At 40.3% G+C, this 17159-nt stretch overlaps 1 protein-coding gene across 1 annotated transcript in view; it reads right to left on the bottom strand.

Moving 5' to 3' along the window:
* LOC144089734 (uncharacterized) overlaps positions 1 to 17159 on the bottom strand; it is a 47388-nt gene that overhangs the window by 17237 nt on the left and 12992 nt on the right. Inside the window, exons 6-7 of the mRNA XM_077620859.1 lie at positions 11367 to 11542; positions 3608 to 3812 (exon numbers count right to left, since the gene is read on the bottom strand). The gene's annotated coding sequence lies outside the window, so the exon portion shown is untranslated. The remainder of the gene's footprint in view (positions 1 to 3607; positions 3813 to 11366; positions 11543 to 17159) is intronic.

Consider the following 17159-nt stretch of genomic DNA (forward strand, 5'->3'; position numbering starts at 1 on the left):
TTCGTTTTGCATTTTGCACATTGTCAATTATTTTGAAAGTCACGTGCTCACTTCCTTTCAGACACGTTAGACGTGTGTTAGCTAAAACCAAAACGTCAGTTGATTTGCTCTTGGTGTTTTTGATTCCTTTACAAGAATGAACTAGTGAAAAAAGTAAACTATTTGAAAATCATTCGATCATTTTGGAGCTTTATTTTTGTAAAACCCTTGCAAAATCTGTACGTGTAAAATTCCCAGCTAGTCTGCCCACCTTAAAATATATATTTTTTTAAAAAATAAGCTTCTAAAATAGCATGCTACATTGAGGCTAGCTATTTACTCATTTGTACTTGAGACCAGCGGACAACAACAACCTCCCCTGACGTCCTTGATCTTACACCCCCCTTCCCCCCCCTCCACCTTCCTCCCCCCTCACCCACAAATGACCTTTGCTACCGACAGACGGACGAGTTCACTTTGGCCTCGGTCGTAAGAGAGAGCGCTCGAAAGACGGATGTGGGAAGACTGGGCTCGTTAATAGGACAAAAAAATGGCTGAAAACTAGACAAAGGGATGAGATCTCTATTTTTTTTGGTTCTGACCGTGGCAACATAAGCACACGTTCAAATAGAACATTGCAATAAACTGGCCGGAAATTTGGACTGTCGCATACCTGTCAACCTCTGCCGATAACTGCCCTTATAAATGATTATGATTCCCCTTACAAACCCCCCAAAAAACCTTACAAACACCGTACGACTCGTACGGTGTTTGTAAGGTTTTTTGGGGGGGGTTGTAAGGGGAATCATAATCATTTATAAGGGCAGTTATCGGCAGAGGTTGACAGGTATGGACTGTCTTGTCATTACATCTGCACCCCCCCCCCCCCCACACACACATACACACTCTATAAAGCAACTTCATGAAGACTTTTGCCCCAAAAAGCGCATTTTTGTTCCCCAGGAGTGACAAGAAAGGGCATCGACGATCCCGTATTTACATTGCAGTCAATGGGCGATTCAGTGATGCGTTTAAATGACCTTGTAAAGTCAGTAATCCTAGCTTCACCATGAATAAATACATAAACAATGACGTGGGGGGGTTTTAGAGGTTTGACCGAAGCAGATTTTGTGGCTAATTTGCCGATAAGTAATTGCTTTTTTGTGTGGTCGCGATGGCATTAACGTCAATCCTGCACTTTGACGGCGGTTGACGATCAATCAAGTCTGAGTCCAATCAAACATCGTTACTCCAAACCCCCCTCTCCCCGAGGTTTGACTAACACGAAGTGGAACATGAACACGCTTGACCCGCAAAAAAAAATAGATGCGCTAAGTATGTCGCTAACCTTAACGCACCGTTCCTAAATGGCTTTTTCTTGCGGCGCTAACGAGGCCCCGCCCACTCGGGTCATAGACAAAGGCGGCGGCAATTTAGAGCGGCAATAAAAATGCAAATGGGGAGAAACGCGTTTATCGGTCACTGACGACGGGGGTGTCAAACGGATCGGGGCGAGGAGTTTGTCGGTGGAAATGACAAATGCTTTTTGGGTCATTCGGTTTTTGGTTTCTAATTGGTTATTTGTGAAAACGTGTGCTGCAAAGTGTCCTCAAATGACAAATCTGTCTATTTTTTTTGCGAAGTCACCTGTGAGTACCCTAAAACGACAAGAAAGTGATGCAAAATGATGGCATTGTCTGCTATAGACAAGAATAGATGTCCAATTCACTGATGCTGATCTTTCAGTGTCATCCAGCCCTCCCAGTCCAAATGGATTGGACATTTAGCGCCAACAATGAACTTTTTGGGCTGAAAATAAATGGGCCGTACTAGACAGTGTTCGACTACGTAATAATTCCAATGGAAAAGTCCACATGGTCAAATTCGCTAACGAAATGGCTAACGAAACGTAGCGCCGCCGTCCGAGTTGAGCTAATCAAGCCTAAATGTGTTCATCCGTCATCGAGCAACACGTCGGGAAGAATTTTAAAGGCCGAGATGCCCTTGGATAGCGGAAGAAAAGCAGCCGTCAAGTGACTAAAACCCTCCCGGAGAAGAGCGCGGCGGGTATTATTCCCATCACAAGCGTCGTGGCGCTTCTTAATGGCTAATCCATGGCGACTTAGTTCCGCCGCAGCGACGTCGATTGGCGATGCTTTGGAAAGCAGCTGTCTGAGGAAGACGCATTTGCCGGCCACCAGCACTTTTTCTTTTTCACTGACTCGCCGCTTCCGAGTTCGCTGACTGCGCCGGACTGCGCCGGACTGCGCCGGCCTGCCCGCCGGCCGAGTAAGTGCACGGCTAAGCGTCCGTCTTATTGTCGCGGACGCTGATGGAAGAGCTTCCCCATCGACTCGGGCGTTGCCTCTCATGGATCGCTTTGACGACTCGTGCCTTCCAAAATCTTGGGGCAATGTCTTATTCTCTAGGGGTGTCCGCGATTAAAAATCAGATCGCAGGGGATGGGAAATGGGTTCGATGCCGTCATTTTCAGAGGATCGGAATTGGGTGAAAAAGTGAGACTGAGCTGGTATGTCGATTTTCTTGTAACTCAAATGAATGTTTCCTATAGAAATGAACTAAAAACAACTTTTTGCACGGCAACGCGCTGGTAACATAACATAAACACTTTTAAATGAACTTGTATTACGATGCAGACACACTCCAAAATAAGTTGAATCTAACCTTACACTAAACTTAATTCTAATTTTGTTTTAAATTTGGATACCTTTCTTTTGGCTGTATTTGCCCCGCCTCCACCCTGACTTTTAGCTGCAACCTATCGACGGTTGTTTGCTTTTGTATTCCCTTCAAAATATTCCCAAAATCATGCACCCAAATGTCCTCAAAATAGGATAACGCACGACCACTTGCCAACAAGAAGTAGTACAAGGGTGTCAGACTGGCATTAACGTCAACTCGATTTCATGTGGGCCGGACCATTTTAGATATAATATTTCGATTTTTTTTATAAATGGATTAAAAGAACTGGATTAAAAGCCCTGAATATTCAGTTTTTATAGATCTAAAACAATGTTCATTTTAGCTTTTTTTTAAATATATTTTTCGATTTTACAAAATGATTTTTGAACTAAAAACACAGAAAAATGGATTAAAAAATGACAATTATTGATTTAAAAGGGGGAAATCAGGAAATTGAATATACATCTATACTCTTCATTTGAATTTGATCCTAAAACAGAAAGTCAGCACTCATCATTGACTTTCCCGGGGCGCACAAAATGATGCCGCGGGCCAGATTTGGCCCCCGGGCCACCATTTTGACACATTTGGAGTAGTATATATAACTCTCGTAACTCTCGTATTAGCGATAGCTCCGCCATTCGCACTGACTAACAGGGAAAAAAACACTGAAAAAAATGCAACGCAATATTTGCTCAAAATTTTTACTCGTATCGGGGTACCACTGTATTGGTTTGCATTTTTAGGTATTACCTCGATCCAATTTGACTCCCAATCAAATTCGATTGGCGTGGGTGGGGTACTGGAACCTATCCTAACTAACTACAGACACCATGACTCGCCGGTCAACCAATGGCAGACATTTCTATCATTCTCGCATTTTTTAACGAGACAATAAAGTCTCCATTTTTAAAGAGCTACTCACTGACTTGGCGTAGACAGTTTGTTGTTGTTGAACTCTTCTTGCTTCCTGTCCCGCCAGACCCCCAATGGGGTTTTGGGGATTAAAGCTAATCTTTTCATTTCCAACGCCGCCTTGTCTGTTTTTGCAAAGTTCTTATTTCCTCCTTTTTCTCAGCATCCTACAGCTGCATCCGAAAGGCAGCGATTGAGAAATGATTGTAGTGAGTCTGAAGAAAAACAGGGAGGGAAAACCATTTGCAAAGATGACAAGACACCCGTGGATTATAGGGAAGAAAAAAAATAATCATGCCAATGGATTTCAAAAAAGAATACAACTTTTATGCAGTCATAAAATGTGTTGGTGCCAAAACTCGGCACTAAAAACTATACTGCGTGGGTAACTGAGGGGTTTCCAGCAGGTGTGCATCCCACCACGACAAAAAACTTGAATCCAAGCAAACAAAATGTAAAAGTGAAGTTGAACGGCAAACCTAATCTGACATAACGTTATTTGTTCATTCATTTTTCTTGCAGGCAAGGAGTTAAATACTATGAAAAAACGTTGTACAGTAATCCCTCGAATATCGCGGTTAATGTAAACCAAACATGGCCGCAACAATTGAAAAATTGATTTAGATTTTCACATTTTTATGAACTTTAAAAATAATGAAAACATAATTAATTAACAGAGGAAAAAAACACACCTAAGTGAAGATGCGATAATCGAGGGATTACTGTAAATATTCCTTCATTCATTCATTTTCTGAAGTTCTTATTCTCACAAAGGTCGTGGGGGGTGCTGGAGCCTATCCCACCTAACTAGTAGGCATAAAGAGAGAAACAACCAATCACACTTAAGAGCAGGCACAATTTAGCATCCAGTTAGCCTAGCATGCATTTTTTCGCAACGTGGGAGGAAACCGGAGTAACTAGAGAAAACCCACACAAGCCCGGGGAGAACAGGCAAACTCCACAGAGTGAAGACCGACCTGGGATCGAACCCACGAGCCGAGAACTGCGAGGCTAATGTGCTAACCACTTTTCCACTGGGCCGCTCACGTAGATTAAGTCAATATTTTATGTCAGTTCGGCCTGATGTTTTCTTGACGATCAATTCGTGGAATGAAAGGACATTGTCATTTAGAAACCCATTTCCACTAAACTTAATTCTTACAAAGGTCACGGGGGTGCTGGAGCCTATCCCAGTCAACTACGGATACACTTTGAATCGGTGGGCAGCCAATCGCGGGGCAAAAGGAGACAACCAACCAATCACACTCATAGCTAGGGAATATTTAGCGTCCAATTAGCCTACTAGTATACATATGGGAGGAAACCGAAGTACCTAGACAAAAGCCATGCAAGCCCAGGGTGAAGATGCAAACTTTACACAGTGAGGACCCACCTGGGATCGAACCCTGGACCCCCCTCCAAACTAAAAATGAGCTCTGCCATTATCATTTCGCCATCTTTCCATCTCGCTACCTATTTTTGCACCGGTGAGTGTATTTGACTTCCTTTTCAGCGACGTGCGGGTGAACAATGACTCAGTTTATACGGATTTATACGGCGACAGTCTAGTTTCCTCCTCCTCCGGCGGCCATCGAGCGTCAACATTTTCCTCCCGCTGTCTACCCTGAAATTGCTTCCCCATCTCTTGGAGTTCCTGGCGCTCTCTTAATTCTGCCCTCCGCCCAAGTTGGACAAATGTATTTATCCATTTTGTTTCACGGCACCCCCCACCCCAACCCTCCTCCCCGCGTTCTCGCTCTGATTTCCCAGGAAACCCGGCATCGACGGCAGCTGCAGACCTTTTCCAACTCGCACGTAATCCCGGACTATTTAACGTGGCCTACCTGGGAACGATGTGCAAATTCAATTGTTTATTCGCCGGGAATTCCCGGTCCCCGAGTGCGTGGCGGCAGACGTTTACGAAACCAAACGAATTAACTGTGCCAGTTCCCACGGGACGGCGAGGGGGGAAAAAAAACACACACTCGCACACACACACGCGTGGCAGATTTGTACAGGAGATTGGAACATGGGTCCCGCGTGACCTGCAGCCATCCTCATCTGTGTACGCCAGCGACACTTGCCTTTAGTTTAGGCGCTAATATGTTGATTTATTTGGGACAGCTGTGGCGATGCGGCACGGCAATTCTCCGCGGTCCAAAAAAGCTACGACAACTTTAAATGCTAAACGGACTACTCCTTTCCACCTAAAAGAAGGACGACACTATGCACATTGCCTACTGATCGAGAACAATATAAGCAAGCTTGGAAAGTATTAGACCGAAATCCCAAAAAAACACACCGCCACTGTCAGATATTAAAAAAACAAAAACGCCTGAACTGGGACAATACTGTTAAATATGCAGATGCCATCTTAGTTTAATAACTCTTCCAACACAAAGCTCCTCCTCCACTGCAAGATTTTGTTCCCAAGACATCAACAAGGGCTGGCTCTAGAGGTGACTGTGTAGTTCCCTTCAAAAAGAGTGCTAAATTAGCTTAAATCAATAGCAATTAACATACTCCCATCCGTCTCTGAAACTCTTTGCCAATCATCTTAAAGCCTGGCCGTTAAACCAACCATATTGCAATCACAACGCTATCGCTAACTATGCTACGTGTGGCTGTGTCTAGTATGTGTCATGGTTTATCTTCAACCTACACAAGGGACTAAAGATGGAAATAAGCCCGCGGCTACAATCTTACATATATATGTTCATTAACATGAATAGAAATATGTTCATTAATATGTGCTATCCCTTATTAAATACATCAAACTCAAACAATGCTGGCTTTGGAATCTTACTGAAGGACGGGGAATCGAACCTGCAACCTCAGGGTTGGAGAATGACGACTCTAGCGTTAACAAAATCATATCACAGACATAAATAAGTAAATAAATAAACAGCGCTGCTGTCATCTTTTACGCATTCATTCATTTTCTGAACCACGTACCGGCACAAGGGTCGCGGGGGGTGATGGAGCCTTTCCCAGTCAACTACGTTGACACACTGGATCGCTGGCCAGCCAATCGCAGGGCACCTAGAGACAAAGGACAACTGATCACAGCTCAGGGAAATTTAGAATGGTCGACCAGCTAGCCTAGCATGTTTTTGGAATGTGGGAGGAGACTGGAGTACCCAGAGAACACGAAAAAGCCACATAGGCCTGACCGGAGATGGAACCCAGGACCCCAGAACGGTGAGGCCGACGCGCTAACCACTGTAATAAAAGAGAGGAAAAAAAAAAATCGACATTTTTCGCAAGTTTTAGTACGTGTGGATTGACGAACATGAATTTATTTCATGGTTAAAAAGGAAGCGTTTCCGGAACTAAAGGTAAAAAAGATTCACCTATGTGGAACGGCCGTCATCCACTCCGCCTTCCGTCTAGAAATAGTCCAACATCCCGTCCGCCGGCGTCACGACGTGACGGAGAAGGTTAAGTACAAAGATGGCGGAGGCTGGCGGTGCACGGGAGGTGGGTGGCGAGGTTAGCCGAGTGGGTGTTTCCACTGATTCATATATACGTACGTGTGTCAAGAGCATCTCTCCGCCGGGCCCGCGTGGAGGGCTTCAAAAGTTATCGATTTGGGCTGGAAACGCTAGCTGGCGGTGTTTTCTTTTTCGTCTTGGCAGAGTCTTGATCTCCACCTGGAGCCTTCAAAGTCTTGGGCTCCACTCATCTGCGCTCTCAAAAGTTTCAGGCCGCTAATAAAAATAAACAACCTTTACGGCCCGACCACGTCGTTCCGAACGTTACCTAACCGGCGGCCCCGCTAAGGGATCCGGTCCGCGGGGGTTTTACGGAATCCTACTTTGAAACTCCTGCGGTATGTATCATATCGTGATTTTGTTGTTTATGTGGTTTTGTGTGCAAAAAAGTTGCGTGTCACTGCGTTTTTTTCTCCTACAGTGTTAGTCCTGCGATGTTGTCCACAATTTATTTGAAAGGCGTAGGGTTAGCGCGTTTGGCTCACAGTTCCGGGGTCCAGGGTTCAAATCCAGGTCGGTCCACCTGTGTGGAGTTCGCTTGTTCTCCCCACGTCTATGTGGGTTTTCCCCGGGTACTCCGCTTTCCAACCCACGTCTACGTGTCTTTTCTCCGGGTACTCCGCTTCCCTCCCATGCCTACGTGGGATTTCTCTGGGTACTCTGCTTCCCTCCCACGTTTACATGGGTTTTCTCCGGGTACTCCGCTTCCCCCCCACTGCAATGTGGGTTTTCTCCGGGTACTGTTTTCCTGCCACATCTACGTGGGTTTTCTCCGGGTACTCCGCTTCCCTCCCACGTTTACATGGGTTTTCTCCAGGTACTCTGCTTCCCTCCCACGGCTATGTGGGTTTTCTCCGGGTACTCAACTTTCCCCCCACGGCTACGTGGGTTTTCTCTGGGTACTCTACTTTCCTCCCACATCTATGTGGGTTTTCTCCGGGTACTTTGCTTTCCTCCCACGTTCCAAAAACATGCATGCTAGGCTAATTGTATGGTAAATCGCCCCTAGGTATGGGTACGAGCGTGAATGGTTGTTTGTCTCCTCGTGCCCTGCGATTGGTTGGCCACCAATTCAGGGTGTCCCCCACCTGGGATAGACTCCGGCACCCCCGGCGACCCTAGTGAGGAAAAAGTAATTCAGAAAATGAATGAAGGGTGGATTTGTCACTGACAAAGCTGCTATTGAGTTAATATTTTAGCGTGGAGGATTACACATTTCTGTCGCTGTCGACAACGCAGTTTGTTTGTTTTGAGCGATGAGTCAGTGGAAATTATTGAGATTTCCGAGTATGAATTTCAAAAAGCTTGTCATTTGTGAATTGCGGGTGAAAACGAAAAGGTCGCTGCGAGACATTTTAAGCCACTGCAATGATTTCTCTTCCCAATAAGTGTCAATATTTTCCAAATGAATATGCCATTTATTCAAACCGCCGTTATCTACATGAAATGTGAACGAAAAAGACTTTGGCGCCAATGTCCTTGCACATCACGGGGTGTTCCCTCACCCATTTTTCTCCTTCTTTTTTGGGGGGGTTTCTCTTTTCAAGGTCTCCCATTCAGCCAGCGAGATAACGAATAGTCCAGTGGTGTGAAGAGGGGGCCCGGATCCCAGTTTATGGATGCCTAAACTCCGTCAGTGAGAGAAAGGTAATTTCACGCTTGACGGGAGCGACTCCAGCCCCAACGTTGTCCCGGTGATTAATTAGGCTTTTTAACGGGAACAAACCCGGAGCCAGGTGAAGATGTTCATTTTCCGCAGACCATATCGTGGCGGGACTCTTTAACACGCGGAACGTGGTACAAATCTACCCGTGAACAAGCCAGTGGCATTCATGGGAAAGACTGGAAGGCGTTCAAAGTGATGACTTTGATGCGGGAAAATTCCGATAGTCTAGCCGCGTTTGGATGAGATGAAAAAGGACTGTTGGCGAGGAATTGACGGCTTTCCACTGACAATGTTTTTGCGCTCAATTCGTATTTAATGGCATTGAAGGCCAGTTTAAGTCAAATGGATTTCGGTTCTTGTGAATGGCAGCCACTGAGGCCATTTTGTCTGACTTTCTTGTCATTTTAGGGGATTTTCAGGTCACTTCCTATACATTTGGGATCATTTCCTATTGGTTTGGGGAGAAATTCCAGTGTCTTGGTGGATTTCTTCTGATTCTGAGTTGGTTTTGGGCCATTTTAAAGTTCCTTGTAAAGGAATAAGAATGCGGATAATAAATTGAACAAAGTGCAATAGAACTAATTTCTAGTTTTACAGTGCCCATTTTGAAAAAAAAGGATATGTATATATTTTTTTCCCTTTTGTGTTGCCATGTGTGTATATATGTATACGTATATATATATACATATACATACATATATACACACACATACATATACATACATACATATATACATACATATATACATACATATATACATACATACATACATACATACATATATACATACATATATACATACATATATACATACATATATACATACATATATACATACATATATACATACATATATAGCAGCCAATGAATTATGACTTAAAAATATCTATACATTTTAAAAACATGGTCTTTTTCTTGCCAATTTTCATTCCTCTAACAAATGAATGTGGAAGGATTTCAAGTTGGCCCTTGCATCCTTCGATTTATTTATTTTTTATTTTTTGTTTACCTCGGCATGTACAGTTTGCATGAGCTATAAAGTCAGGCAAAACACCCCTGCGGACCGTGTGTTTAAGACCACTGGGTTTAAGGGTTAACATTATTAGAAAGCAAAAAAACACAAGACGCACATAACAACAAGCTGCCACACCCACCCAAAATAATCATCCTCATCCTCATCTTTTTCCTCATCCTCTTCATCCTCATCCTCCTCTTCCTCTTCCTCTTCCTCTTCCTCCTCCTCTTCCTCCTCCTCCTCATCATCATCATCCAACACCAAGCTACACTGTCTGGATCTGACTCCCTTTTTAAAGTTTCATCTGTCTTGTGGAACAATCTGAATCAGTTCACGGCTCCATTTTGGTTCCGAACGGGCATGAATCATCCGGCACGTGCAAAAATGTCGTGGTTTCTACACCCCCCCCCAACCACGGTAGAACTTGGCTCGGGGTGCCTGGGGGCTCCCAGACTTTGTTCCCCAGAATCCCCCACCAAGGTAAACAGACGCAAAAAAAACCCGCGTCTCCCCCATCCGCGGCCCGCTCCTAACAAGCACATAATTGCTAATATCTTTGCCGAGCCAGAGAAGGAACACCCCGGAGACGAGCTATGTATATACGGCCTGATGGAGAGATAAGAGTGCGTTGCTATAGAAACTAAGACTTCTTAGCGTGCTGGAGTGTGCAGAACGCACACTCGGAGAAAGCACTTAAAAAGTTTGTTTGCTCTTTTTTTTCTACACTTTCCCGTCAAGATGGATGTGGCTAATATTGTTTTTAATCGAGGATGGAGCAAAAAGATGAGAGGGAAAGACGCTTGGCGGCAAATTTAGCCCAGAGTGACGAGTTGAACGCCTGCCGTGATGTGCCGCTATTTTCCAAGGGCAAGAATTCATGGCATATTTTCCGTGTGTATACGTAAAGGTTATGTTAGTCAATGATAAAAACCACAATTTCAATATCAATTAGCAGTTAGCATGAAACGAGTTGAGCTAATACCGAATTGGTCCGAATATAAGACGATCCTGATTATAAGACGACGCCCTCTTTTTTTATTTTTTTTGAACACCAAATTAATTTTTTATACAGAAAATGATGACATTAAATCTGAAACAAATATATTGGAAAGACAAAACATATATTTTTTCCTGATTCAAATCATGCAAAAGCATCTTAATATCTGCTGAACATTTAAATATGTAAACGTAAGCCCACTACATTTGTAAATGAATGGCTTTTGGTTTTTGAAATGTAAATAAAAAACAACAAAATTGCAATAACAACATTAACCATCAAAGTGTTCTGCATCCGCTTTAAACATATCTGGCGCCATCTAGCATTATGAATGGGTATAATGTCCCGACCCCAAATTTAAGACGACCAACACTTTTTCAGTCTTATTTCAATGCCCAAATTTAATTCCAAATTCAGTCTTATTTCAATGCAAAAAAACACTGTCTTATATTCGGGCCAAAGCAGCATTTAAATTTGCAATATTTTTCTGAACTAAAATTTCTCTCACCAATTTTTTGGGATACACAAAACAGATTTCCACGACTACATCACATGACTTTCAACCCAATTTGGATTGATTTCAATTGATGACTTACCTTTTATTTCTTATTTCTTATGTCTCGATGGAGCAAAGTGTGCGGGTTTTTTTGCCCGTTGCGCCTCGTTCACCGCCGTGCTACCAGCTGGAGCGCCGCACCAAAACGGGTGTTGAGGGTGGAGCTTATAAGCGCTTGGGTAATGTAATTCCAACCTCACCAGATGGCCAGCTTTTCTGCAAAAAAATAAAAAAATAAATACACCATTTTTTGTTTTACCCTTAACTGATCCACTCCCTCGTCCTAATTTTATTTCACCCGCCATTTCTCTCCCCTCATACATAGTACCCGTGGGTATTTTTCACAGAGGACATTTTCCCGTTATCATCGATCAACGGCTCGCTTTCTGGCGCAGCGTTTGGGGTCCTGCGACACGACGGGCGTGGGCTTTATGTCCGACGTGAGACGGACACGTTCCCCCCGCTCGCGGCGGCAAATAGGATGCGAGAGGGCAATGGCTGTGGTGACCCGGCGCAAGGTTCAACCGGGTTTGAAGGCAAGAAAGATGGTGGTGAAATGATGATAGATATCCCCCATCTCCGGTTGAGCAAGATAAAGCAAGCTCCGCCCACTATTTTTTCTCTTTGTACGTTGTCGTCAATACTAGGGATGCCCTGGTCAAAAATCGGAATTAATCGGGTCATTTTAAGAGGATTGGAATCGGGTAGAAAATATATTTTTTTATGTATCGGGAATCAGTTTCTTTCCTATTTCATTGCATGAATTAATTAGAATTTTTAGCTAAAAAAAAAAAGGACCGCACATTTTTAATTTTTCACATAGTTTTTTTTTTTTAAATTGGGAATGATATAGTAGTTCAAATCTGTTTTTTTTTTTAAATTTCCCACACAATTTTAGCAAATGAACAAATGTTACGCACATTTTTAATTTTTCACATAGTTTTTTTTTTTTAATTGGGAATGATATAGTAGTTCAAATCTGTTTTTTTTTTAAATTTCCCACACAATTTTAGCAAATGAACAAATGTTACGCACATTTTTAATTTTTCACATAGTTTTTTTTTTTTTAATTGGGAATGATATAGTAGTTCAAATCTGTTTTTTTTAATTTCCCACACAATTTTTGCAAATGAACAAATGTTACGCACATTTTTAATTTTTCATAGTTTTTTTTTGAAAATTGGGAATGATATAGTAGTTTGAATCTGTTTTATTAATTTCCCACACAATTTTTGCAAATGAACAAACGTTAGAGCTAAAAAATAATAATATTTGGCTCTATTAAACTTTTTACTTTGCCGACTCCAACTTGACCAATTTACAGTTTCCTTGAAAATAAATTATAACTTGTACTAGTATCTTAATTAAAAATTCCACGGAATGCCAATAATTATACGCCACCAATTTTAAGAAGGATTAAAAATGCTTTTCTACTCGGTAAATTCCTCTTCTTGTCTCTTGCGCCATGTTTTTAGCCTCATACAAAAGATAATATTTGCACCTTTAATCTGCTATGACCCTTTTCTTATTAGAAGACACCATCCCAACTGGAAGTGTCAGCAAAATGAGCTTAAGGCAATTCCCGTAAGAGCGAGTAAACTGATTTATTGCTGTAATAAATAGCATTAACGGAATGCTTATCTGTGCCTTCTTTTCACGCTTCTTGTTCCCCTTTTGTTGACGGCTTGACAATTTCCTCCTTGGAGATTTGCGCTCATTTGGAGACGCCGCTCGCTGGCGCAGGATTGCCGGAAGCGCCGAACGGGAGCGACGGATGTCAGACTTTTTACTTATTATGTGCTATACTTTGGATCTTGAGCTATTTCTGTGCGTGGATATTTTCAGGGTATGGCCTGAAAAGACCCACAGTATACATATGCGGAAAAAGACGGTTATTTTTAAAAAAAAATGTATTTATTTATTAACATTTATTTTTTAATATATATTTATTTATAGATTTATTTATTTATAGATTTATTTATTTATAGATTTATTTATTTATAGATTTATTTATTTATAGATTTATTTATTTATAGATTTATTTATTTATAGATTTATTTATTTATAGATTTATTTATTTATAGATTTATTTATAGATTTATTTATTTATAGATTTATTTATTTATAGATTTATTTATTTATAGATTTATTTATTTATAGATTTGACTTATTTATAGACTTATTTATTTATAGACTTATTTATTTATAGTTATTTATTTATAGATTTATTTATTTATTGATAGATTCATTTATTAGTTTATTAATAGATTTATTTATTTATAGATTTATTTATCAATTTATTTATCAATTTATTTATATCTTTATTTATTAGTTTATTTATAGATTTATTTATCAATTTATTTATATATTTATTTATAGATGTATTAATTGATTTATTTATGTTTATATATTTATTTAGATATTTATTTATTTAGATATTTATTTATTTAGATATTTATTTATTCAGATATTTATTTATTTAGATATTTATTTATTTAGATATTTATTTATTAACTCATTTATTACTTAACTCATTTATTACCTTAAAATGGTTGAATTTGACAATTTCTCTCGTATAAGCCGCCCCCCGATTCACAATTTTCACCTCCATTTTCATGGTTTTAATAGGGAGTACAAATTTGTTACTTTGAAGGGAAAATCAGCGTACGTGGTATTTCTGAGATACTGTATAAATCAATTTATAATTCAATATTCCTAAAAGATGTCGCCTGCAGGTAGAGAAATTCAAAAAGGAAGTCAGGTGACCAGTACAACCAGGAAGTGTGTCTGTAGCGGTAAAATAGCAAGCAATGGCAGGCACAAGTGAGTTTTTTCACATTTTATGCAAGATACAGTTTATTTTTTTCCCTTGAATTTCATTCATAGACATAAAAAAAATGTTAAGCGTTTTATCTGTTTATCTTTTCTCTATTTTGAAATAAATAACCGTATCGGCCGCATTGTCTTGCGTTACGGCGTTTCGTCTTTGCAGTTTCGTGCATGTCAAGTTTAATGTGTGCGCATATAAGCTGTACCCTCGATTCGGTCATAATTTTTTTAGCGACAAATAAGGCTTATATGCGAGAGAATACAGTAAGTTTGTCTTTTCGGATTGGTCACAAATGACCAAATGTTTTTGCTTCAGTTTGCAAGCATTTTAGCAACCAATATAGAGAGGGAATTGAATTGAATGCCTTTGTTGTCATTATACAAGTACAATGAAATTTAAAGCTTGACCGTAGCGTGCACACATAAATAAGTAGTCGTAAAAAGATGTATATAAAATAAATAAAATCAAATTAAAAGCAGAATAGCATTTTTGGGAGATTCTTTGATGCTGTTTGACAAACTGTTGCTATTTTCACCCTTTTTAGTCCAATGCATCGCATATATATATATATATATATTCTTTGGGGAAATCCAGGCAGAACAATGACTGTTTGGCAGAGTAATCCAGACGAATGGGCAACGGGCACTTTACGGCCCCAAACTTTTTCATCTTGTCGCACTTTGTCACTTTCATTTGTTTCCTGTGAGCAATGAAGGCGCATTTGTATAAACAGCTGGCAAAATGTGCTCTCACTTTCTCTAGGCTATGAACTGTACAGCCTATAATTCATCACCAACGTGACAAATGACTTGGGGGGCTAAAAAAACTGGAGTGGACGCTAAACCTGGTGTGTGCGTGTGTTTGCGTCAGTGTGCAGTGTGTGTGTGTGTGTTGTGTGTGTGTGAGACTTTACCTACTTTAGGGGACACCTTCTGCACTAAAGAATAATTAAAGGTGGGTAAAGGCAGTTCCACTTGGAATACGAACATAAGGGAAGTAAAAGTAAAAAGGAGAAGCGAGCATTTGAGCACAGCAATGACCATTTCTTCTTTCTTATAATAGCAGATATATTTTTAGAAATTTTAAATTGTTCAATCGTGTTGTTCATTCATGATTTTTTTTCGCATTGGGAATTTGTTTCTAATTTTTTAATATTGCTTGACATTATCCTTGTGAACATTTCACTGTAATAATCAATATTATTTGTGGCAATACATTCTCGGAAGAGCGAAATTTTATTAAAATTTGGAATTTTCTTGATGTATTATGTTTTTTTATTTTACTTAAGTATACTGACTGGGCTAATACAATGACAAGTGTGATATATTTCATTGTAATATACAGTATGTTAATATTTTAGTGCATATTTGGCTTTTAAGATGGAAATAATGTATTGTAAAAATGGATAATGCCTTTTTGAATGCAACCGATAATTCAAAATTTTGGTAGAATAATAGAACATACTATAAAATGTGTTGAACCATTAACCATGCCATTACTAAATGTATTACTGAATTTAGAGGAAATGTTTCTTCCACATAAAATCCAAATCCAAAATATACAAAAGGGGAAAAAAATATTTTTTGAAAAAGCATCTTTTTCTTATTACATGATATCAAGTCTAGTAATGTAAATGTTTAAGTTTGCCCTTTTCTCTTAATATCATGTTGTGACTGTCTTTTACACTCAACTTTTTTTTTTAAATAAATTTATTTGAGCTGACATTTTGGACAATTCTGCTTCTCGGCTACATTTATTTTTTTTAACAATTCTTGGAACCCACGCCGTATTTGTCAGCTGATTTTTTTTAAGGCCGACCACGTGTTATTTGATATGTAGTGACTAACGCAGGTGCGACTGTGTTTATGTTTCCACGACATTTTTCATGACCTCTCCAAAACTCAGTGTTGATCTTTGCTAAAATGCGGGCCAACTCCAAAAGTGAGCAGGAATGGCAAAAATGCATAATAAGGGCTCCAATGTTGACGAGTGACATCGAAATCTTTCAATAAGAGAGATTTGCTGTCAGATTGAGTTTACTTTCAAACTAAACATAAAACCAATCCCGTGATCTTTAAATAAACATATAGCTTTGTTTTCTCTGACGTCTGCTAACACATACCATATTTTCTCGCATCGTATTTGTCGCTAAAAAAAATGCTGACTAAATCAAGGGTGGGGCTTATATGTGCACGAATTCGACTTGACATGCACGAAACTCCAAGGTGACAAAGACCAAACGCCATAACGCAAGACAATTATTTCAAAATAGAGAAAAGATAAACAGATAAAACGCTAAACTAAATTAATTTTGACATCTATGAATTTAATTCAAGAAAAAAATAACGTATCTTGCATAAAATGTGATTAAAAACTCACTTACTTGCTCGCTCAGGGCGCCGCCATCTTACCTAGGGATGACAAACCAGACCGCTACGGACACACTTCCTGGTTGTACTGCTCACCTGACTTCCTTTTGGAATTTGTCTACGTGCAGGCAACGGTACATGGTCGATTGGTCGCCGTTTTTTTGGTCACCTGGAAGGTAAGTGATAATTACCATTTAAATCGGTGCTCAAATTCCCCAAACACAAACTGCGAATGACTAGTCATACTTAACGCCCTAGTAATGATTAGGCTAAAGAAAAGCTCCAAATTTCCCGGACTTTTATTGTTTTTTGTTGGAGAACTTGTTAAGACCCTGACGGATGTCGCTTCTTAAAGGGACAACGCATGTACATACAAACTCTTCTACACTCACACGTCGGCTCAGTGAAACTGCTCAGGGCCATTGTTGGCTTTGATTGATGTGTAGACCGTGTTGTTTTACCTTGTTTTGTTGCCAGTCTTTTGGTCGTCGGTCTTATGGTCGCCCGTTATCGCGGTCAGGGCGACCAAAAGACCACGACCAAAAGACCGGCGACCAATCGACCGCACACGGCAGGCAACATGTGCAATTCAGCAATTGATTTATACAGTATCTCAGAAATACATTTTCTTAAA

This window comes from Stigmatopora argus, chromosome 15 (genome assembly GCF_051989625.1).
Source record: "Stigmatopora argus isolate UIUO_Sarg chromosome 15, RoL_Sarg_1.0, whole genome shotgun sequence".
In the NCBI taxonomy this organism is placed as follows: Eukaryota; Metazoa; Chordata; class Actinopteri; order Syngnathiformes; family Syngnathidae; genus Stigmatopora; species Stigmatopora argus.